We start from the raw sequence: 6,861 nt of genomic DNA on the forward strand, positions 1-6,861 counted from the left end.
TGCACCTCTGTTGGTTCTTTTGCGCTGATTTTGCTTTTGTATGAACCTCTCCTGCAGATTTCTGCACCCCTTGCCTATTTCTGCACCCCCTTTTCCTGTTTCTGCACCTCTATGGCCTCTGTCTGTACCTCTGTTCCCTCTTTCTGTACCTCTCTTGCATTTATTTTTCTGCAGTTCTCTTGCCTCCTTATGTACTTCTTTTGCCTGTTTCTGCACCCCTCTCGCCACTTTATGCACCTGTCTTCCCTCTTTGTGCAACGCTCTTGCTTCACTCTTTCTGCATCACTCTTGCCTCTTTTTGTACCTCTGTTGCTTCTTTCTGTACTTCTCTTGCCTCTTTCTACACCTTTCGTACCTCTTTCAGCAACTTTGTTGCATCTTTCTGCATTTCTCTTTGTTCTTTCTGCACTGCGCTTGCCTCTTTGGCTTCTTCTGTACTTCTTTCTTCTTTCTGTACCCCTCTTGCCTATTTCTGCACCTCTGATGCTTCTTTCTGCCCCTCTCTTGGCTCTTTCTGCCGCTGACTTGCCTCTTTCAGGACCTCTGTTGCTTTTCCTGCTGATCTCTTGCCTCTTTCTGCACCTCAATTGCCTGTTTCAGCACCTCTGTTGCTTTTTTCTGCACCCCTCTTTTCTCTTTCCAAAACCCCCTTGTCTCTTTCTGCACCCCTGTCCCCTCTTTTTGTACCTCTCCTGCCTGTTTCTGTACTTCTGTTGCCTCTTCCTGCATTTTCTTGGTCTTTCTGCACCCTTCGCGCCTCTTTCAACACCTCTGTTACTTCTTTCTACCCTTCTCTTCCTACTTTCTGCACCCCTCCTGCCTCTTTCTGTACCTCTCTTGCCCCTTAGTGCACCCCTCCTAACTTTTTCTGCACCCCTCTTGCCTCTTTTTACATCTCTATTGGTTCTTTCTGCACTGTTCTTGCTTTTTTTCTGCACCTTACTTGCCTCTATCTGCACTTCTCTTTCTTTTTTCTACACCTCTGTTGGTTCTTTCAGCAATTCTCTTGCCTCAACTCATATACTCTTCCATGTACCCAGCACTACCCTTGCACTCAAGCAATCAACCAGACACTACCCATACATTCACACATGCACTCAGGCACTTCTGTGACACTCATGCAAGCACCCAAGCACTACCTGTGCAATCTTTCATTCATTCAGGCACTACTCCTGCAATCATGCAATCATCCACGTACTATTCATGCACTTGTCTAATCACGCAGGAATTAAGCATGCAGTCCTATATGCACTCAGGCATTACTCATACACTCTTCCATGTACCCGGTCACTACCCTTGTACTCAAGCAATCAATCAGACACTACCCATACACTCATACATGCACTCAGGCACTTCTGTGACAATCATGCAATCACCCAAGCACTACCGATGCAGTCTTTCAATCATTTAGGCACTACTCCTGTACTCATGTCATCGTCAATGTACTACTAATGCTCTCCTCCAATCACCCAGAAACTACCCATGCAGTCCTACATGTACTCAGGCACTACTCATACACTCTTCTATGCACCGAGCCATTACTCATGCACTCCTCGAATCATGCAACCAGTACCTATGCCGTTATAAAAAAACCCAGGCACTACCTATTCACTCATGCAATCACCCAGGAACTACCTATGTACACACGCAATAATTCAAGCAATACCTATACACTCCTATAATTACCCAGGCACTACTGATGCACTCATGCAATCCCACAGGTAATAGTCATGCACTGCTGCAATCACTGAAGAAGTACCAATGTACTACTCCATGCACCAATGTACTACCCTTGCACTCTTCCATGCACCCAATCATTATCCATACACTCCTTTAAACACCTAAACACTACCCTCGTGGTCATTCAGTCAACCAAGCACTACCCATGCAGTCTTTCAATCATTCAGGCCCTACTCTGGCAGTCATGCAATCATCCATGTATTACTCATGCACTCACACATTAATCACCCAGGAACTATCCATGCAGGCACTACTCATACTCTCTATATAATAGAAGGGGGTTCCCCAAAGGGATTTTTGGTAGTTGGCAGGAGAATAGGGGAAAATTAACAACAGAATAGAAAACAGCACACCCTGCCAATACAGATATCAAGGGTCCCACTAGAGATCCACAGAGTTATATATGGGGTGACATCAACAGAACATCGGATCCAAAGACTTTTCTGATATTTTGGAGACATAGTCCTTTTATTAGCATTTTTTATATGTTTTTTTGACACAATAATTGGTTTTTATAAAGCACATTTCATATATATACGTTTTTCATAGGTGATAACACAAAGAACAACAGGTGAATGTATAAACAATTTAAAAAGATATCATACACAGGTTCCTCACACTCCCATGCACACAGAAACAACTCACACACAATCCGGGGTTCACTTATTCATTCGCTATCTCATTCATTCATACAGTGACATATAAAGGAGGGCACCCATGGCTACCATAGAGTCGAATACAGGTTGTTTGCACAGGGGTGCAGATTATGGACGCACAGCAGGTGATAAAATATATTCCTCGAGGAATATATAGCTGCAGTCCAAGGTGTTTATGCAAACGCGCATTTTGAGTGTTAAGGGCCACGGTAGGCCACACCTTCCTCAGGGCAAGGGTGTGTATAGACCAGGAGGGGGAACAAGCACACTGTGGAATAAAAAACATTTTCTCATTATATAGTTCTAAGGTACATTTAATCACCATACATGAATATATTTAAACTTTACATTTTCTTTTATTAAAGATTTGTTCCCATTTTTAGGTCAATTAGTCAAGGCTCTGATGTAGTGGGCCTCACTCCCAAAGTTTGTAACTTCCCAAGGATGGGGAAGGAAACAATCTACCAGGTTAGATCAAGGCTAGGGTGGAGAACTCAACCATCACTCATTCACACATTCATTCATCGTCTCATATAATGCATTCACTTTTAATTTAGGTGTCCTCATGAATTTTCTGTATGGCTTTAGGATAAGTCCCCCATGGGATCTAATATGTGATACTGGTTTTCATATATAGGTGAGTTGCTCAGGGAGAGAAGAGGAGGAACAGGGGTAGTATGGAAAACCGTACACCATTCGTGTCTCTCTTCAATTAAATCGAATAGGCCGGTCCTCAGACTGACATCCTAACGACAACATAAAGAGCGTGACGGGACTCCCACTGTTTACAAGGGGTTCTAATGTTTTTTATAGAATAACAGAGATTCACGAAAAGCCCATATGTCTCTATGAATCTACTTACCAAGTATGTGTAGATAAGGTGGCATTCACACTTCTCAAGGTCAGTCAGGGGTAGTTAACCCGGGGGTATGCTCAATAGGCCCGAGGGGGGTTTGTTTTTCTATATCGCCATCTACAAAACACAAGAATGTAACTTTAGAAGGGGAAAGACTCTCCGGGTAGTTTGAACACTAGACTCTACGCTCTGAGGGTGCGAGATTAGAGCCACGTACCCAGGGTTGCAGGGCCAAATCCGTCCTGCTTTACATTATCGGCGTCAATATGATTTGGCTCAAGAGGTGTGGAGCTGTGGGATGTATCTGCTCCCATGGGAGGGCTTTTCTATTCCGAATGGGTCCAACGATGAATTCAATCCAGCTAAGCACAGAGGAAAAACCAACATTAGATGAAAGGGGCTCATGGACCCAGGGTTCTTAAATGGAATAGGTAGTTTAGCTATATAGCCCTCTATGCAACACCAGAACGAGATTTAGGGGGAGGACAGTCTCTCAGAATAATTAAAAGACTAGACTCTATGCTCTAGGGGTGCCTAAATAAAGCCACGTACCTAGGAAAGGTGGGGCTGAATCCGTCCTGCTGTACAATATCGGGATCAAAGTGATTAGACTCAAAGGGCGTGAGGCAGTGGGAAGTATCCGTTCCAGCAAGATAGCTTTTCTTTTCCAAGTGGGTCCGGCGACGGTTACACTCCAGCTATATATCGTGGAAAAGAATCACAATTGGGTGACAAGGGGGGCTCGCTGACCCGTGGTTCTCAATCTGGGATGGATGAATACAGTTTGGGGGGTGGTAAGCTACAAACCTGAACAATATCGCAATGTGGTTTAAGTGGGAGGTAAAGCTCATTATTCACTGCCTATAAGTGAGAGATACTGTGCGATAGAGGGGTTTTCACAATACTGGAAACGCTCCAAGTAGGTCTATCCAGATTATATTTAATTGCAAATCATACCGTCATAAAGTGGGATCTACCTTAGCTTAATATATCTTCATATGCTCACCTGTCAATCGATCCAAAGTTACTAGAGACAGGAAACGAGGAGGACGCTACAATTAATCCGAAGATTAGGCTGTTTAACGATTTCAGGCCGGCAAGACGGGTCTATTATAAACACATAAGCACAGGCTTGTAAACATAAACTCTACGAAGAGGAGCATCAGAGGGTAGTGTTCTAAATTTTTTTGAATACAGCTTACCGTAAAAATGTTCGTAGGAAGGAATTATCGGCCTCCGTGTTCGGTCCTCCTCCCCGTATCCCGCAGGAAGCTATGCCGAGTTCCGGTTTTGCATCTCCCTGTTTATAAATCGTACTAATTTGGATTTATTGGTTTCAGATGTAGCCCTTCATGGATATAGAGAGGGGACTCACTATCCAGCTACTGATTTTGAGCGTCCTCTAAGGATGTTAGAAAATCCTTTGCTTGCGTCTTAGGAGGTTAAAAACAAACGAGGGACCATTTATCATTGTGTAATGATTGGGCGCCATATTGGATAGATCACTGGCGAAAATATAAAACAAATAGAGCAAATCGAACAAAGGCCTCCAGGGGGATTTCAATATAAACACCAGGGAGGCAGAAACGACAATGGGGTCCAGAGGAAATAACCTAATGGTTCCACAGTATAATACTATCAGTGTAAGTCTCTATGTTCATATCCGTTTCTATTTTCCCGTTGATGCCCGAATGATGGATTGGGAGGGACCAAATAGGGATAATCATGATTTCACGTGAACACATTGTGCCATGGGCATTCTTCATTTAGGCCCTTGGTAACAGAGCTTAACATGAAAATCCAAAAAACCTCTCGTTTTTTGCGGAGGCTTGTAGGGTCTATTCTCGGTTTGGCCTACTCATACTCTCTTCCATGCACGCAGGCACTACCCTTGCACTCAAGCAATCACTGAGACACTAACCATACACTCATGCATACACTTGAGCACTTCTGCTGCACTCATGCAAACATTCAAACTCTACCTGTGCACTCATGCAATCACCCAGGCACTACTCATGCACTCCTCTATGCACCCAGGTTCTACCTATGCACTCATGCATCAACCAGACACTACCTATGCAGTCCTCCATGTACCCAAACATTACTCATGCACACTTACAATCACCCAGATATTACTCCTGCACTCATTCAACCGCTTCGCTGCAGCTGGCATTTTTCCCGCGTGCTGAGAAATCCTATGCGAGCATGGTTTGGACGGCCCCTGGCCGTCCTCTGCACACACCCACCGAGATGTCAGACGGCCCCCCGCCGTCCGATGCACAGAAGAGGATAATGACTCAAGCACTACTCACACACTTATGCAATCACTTTGGCAGTACCCATGCATTTATGCATGTACTCAGGCACTGCTACACTCATGTAATCATGCAAGATCTACTCATGCACACGTAATTATTCAGACAATATAAAAGTATTCCTACAATCACTCAGGCAATATCATTGCACACATGTAATCACTCAGGTAATTGTTCTATTCCGTGAGAACCTTTTTTTTGTTTTCAAACAATTTACATTTTTTCTCTATTTTTTCTTTTTTACAAAAAAATTTGAAAACTGCAAAGGAACTGTTGGAGAAAAAAAAAACGGAAATTTGGAAGCACATTATGAAAAAAAAATCCCTTTTATGTGCTTTGATGATAACGTCAATGCACTGCTCCCCAATGCACAGTTTTGCATTACATTTCTTACAAATTATGGCCACATCCAACAGCTCTGGAACAACATGAGGCCTTGGTTTTGCTGTAAGTCCTTGAGAGGATCTTGAAGGGGCATTAAAGTCTTGTTCTGCCTCTGCGTTCGGCTCTCTCAGTGTTACGCTTCTTGCCAGAGCAATAGATGGATAGTCTCCAAATGCTTCTTCATGCTTGATGTCCTGCATTAAAATGTCTTTTCAGAGCTCTGGACAAGTCTGTCTTACAGATGTTACAGGTGACTTTTCATGCGTTTACCCACTTTTTTCCCTCTGGCACACTCAAGAAGGCATATACCACGCTTTCCTTCATTTTCTTGACTGGCCCCACAATGTCATCATCCCCCAGTTCAAGTGGATCAATATCTCCATGACTAGATGCCATAATGTAAAATAAAAGTTTAAAAATACACAAAAATTGAACAAATGAAGAGATGTACAATGAACAGGTCTTGTCAGCAAGACAGACAAATAATGAGAAGCATATAACAAGGATGGATCAACCCACTTGGAGAATGAAAATGATTTAAACCAATCGCTTTTTTTTTGTGGTGACATGAAGTTGCATAGGGTGTGCGCACCCGTCGCTTACGCGTCACACACTCACAAAATATTCTATTCAGAATTATAAAGTATAAATAGAGGTTTATTCAATATTTTTAAAATCATATTAGTGAAAGTGTTCATTCAAATCTGATATTTTACCTTTGTATTGTGATATTTCAAACTTTGAAAATACGCCAAAGTCGTGACCCAAGAACGACCCCGGCACGACACCAGAAATATGTGCTGGGTGAGGTTGCACACCGTACGTGCAGACTTCACGCACTCATGAAATTTTGTATAATTCATAGAATACTATCTATGAAATATTTTCTAAATTATATCAGTCAAAAACT

The 6,861-nt window shown here is 42.9% G+C and overlaps 1 long non-coding RNA gene across 1 annotated transcript; it reads right to left on the reverse strand.

Moving 5' to 3' along the window:
• Positions 1–2,183: 2,183 nt before the first annotated feature.
• On the reverse strand, positions 2,184–4,681 carry LOC147724959 (uncharacterized). Its single transcript, XR_015310119.1, has 6 exons — positions 4,455–4,681; positions 4,259–4,359; positions 3,805–3,950; positions 3,470–3,614; positions 3,259–3,369; positions 2,184–2,664 (listed from the first exon to the last, which is right to left on the reverse strand). It is a non-coding gene; the product is annotated as an uncharacterized LOC147724959 (long non-coding RNA).
• Between the last annotated feature and the right edge of the window lie 2,180 nt (positions 4,682–6,861).

This window comes from Lissotriton vulgaris, chromosome 4_1 (assembly GCF_964263255.1).
Source record: "Lissotriton vulgaris chromosome 4_1, aLisVul1.2, whole genome shotgun sequence".
Lineage (NCBI taxonomy): Eukaryota > Metazoa > Chordata > Amphibia > Caudata > Salamandridae > Lissotriton > Lissotriton vulgaris.